Source organism: Chelonoidis abingdonii, chromosome 6 (genome assembly GCF_003597395.2).
Source record: "Chelonoidis abingdonii isolate Lonesome George chromosome 6, CheloAbing_2.0, whole genome shotgun sequence".
Lineage (NCBI taxonomy): Eukaryota > Metazoa > Chordata > Testudines > Testudinidae > Chelonoidis > Chelonoidis abingdonii.
In genome coordinates, this window is record NC_133774.1 from 49,701,589 (window position 1) to 49,702,984 (window position 1,396).

The 1,396-nt window shown below is 55.2% G+C and overlaps 1 protein-coding gene across 3 annotated transcripts in view; it reads left to right on the plus strand.

Annotated features, from left to right (window-relative positions):
* Positions 1–1,079: 1,079 nt before the first annotated feature.
* The window catches only part of FAM169A (family with sequence similarity 169 member A), a 244,951-nt gene continuing 244,634 nt past the window's right edge, over positions 1,080–1,396 (plus strand). For all 3 annotated transcript variants that reach the window (XR_012656092.1, XM_032763550.2, XM_032763551.2), the window contains exon 1: positions 1,080–1,264. The gene's annotated coding sequence lies outside the window, so the exon portion shown is untranslated. The remainder of the gene's footprint in view (positions 1,265–1,396) is intronic.

Here is a 1,396-nt window from a genome sequence, read left to right on the forward strand (position 1 = left end):
TTTGTAGGTCTATGTAACAGCAATGCAGGAGTACCAAACATCAGCAACCAACACACAAGGATAAAAGACAGTAAAGATCAAGTCCTGACCCTGCAAGCAGAGCTGTGTGAGTGGATCTTGGAATCCACAGGGAGCCCCATTAGAGCCAATGGTTTTCTGTATGGGTTCAAGATTCTATCCATTTGCATCTACTTGCAGGATCAAAAGGCCACAGTCTAGTCAAAGCCTGAATTCAAGTAGCTCTTTGTTTAAGACAATCCATATATTTTTTTTAAAGGAGAGTTTTCCATTCCTCTTCTCAGAAACCCTCTTGTAATCTGATAGATTTCAGTAGAATTACAGTACTTTGGAAATATAACTGCTATAAAGTGATATATACCATTGTGTATGTGCCCTTCTCTTCCTGTCGTAATAATATACATCTTCATCAAACACTACTGCATTCAGCAGTAAGGGGGTGACCACCTGCCCCTTATTTTAAGGGATGGCCCCAATTAGATGTTTACCTTCCATCCATGTCAATTTAGGATGCGTCTTATCCTGTACTTCTGCAATATCTATGCAAAGGCTTGCAGCGTGCGACAACCGTTTAGTTTTGTACCATGAATCAAGCATGCAGGGCTGTCCCTGACAATAAGCTTTGTCCTGCTTTTCTCTGTGGCTGCTCTTTATTTCCCTGAAACGCAGGCTCTCACGCTGACGGTAAGGGCATCACATACCATCCTCCAGAGTGTTTGCAAGTGGGAGTGTTTGCATGTATTATTGCAGGATCCTGCGGTGTCTTTTGGAACAAAAACAACGCATGGACAAGTCTGTTAGCCCAGTATTGTCGCTCAGCAGCCCTGCCCCATGCTCCGTAGAGACGGGAAGGGAGGCTCAGCCCCCTGGCCCGGTGCTGGTGGGTGAAGGCGGCTTTGCTTTAGTCCCGAAGTCTGGCTGTTCTGCGCCCGCCTTGGCTGGCGGCGAGGCGGAGGCTGCGCTGGGTACCACGCGCGCCGGGGAGCCGAGGGTGGGCGATGCTCGAGGCGTTGCAGAGCCAGTGCGTCAGATGGGAGGGGAGCAGAGCGGGAGCCGGAGCGGGGGGCGGCAGCAGGGATGAGCTGCTCAGGCGCCGGGCAGCGGCGGTGAGGGAGGCAGAAGGTGAGACGCGGGACGCTGTTGGTAAAGCCGGGCGCTGCAGCCTCCATTCATTCAGCGACCCACACGCCCAGCCCTGCCGCCGCCGCCGCCGCCGCCGCCCTCCAGCGGCAAAGGGCCGGCCGAGGTGAGTGACTCCGACTGCGGGGGCCGCGCGGCCCTCCCCGGCTAACCTGGCTGCCGCCCACTGGTGCCTTCCAGCCCCCCCCACCCGGGCCTGGCTCGGAGGGCTGAGCCGCGAGGCGGCGGCCTGGCCTCC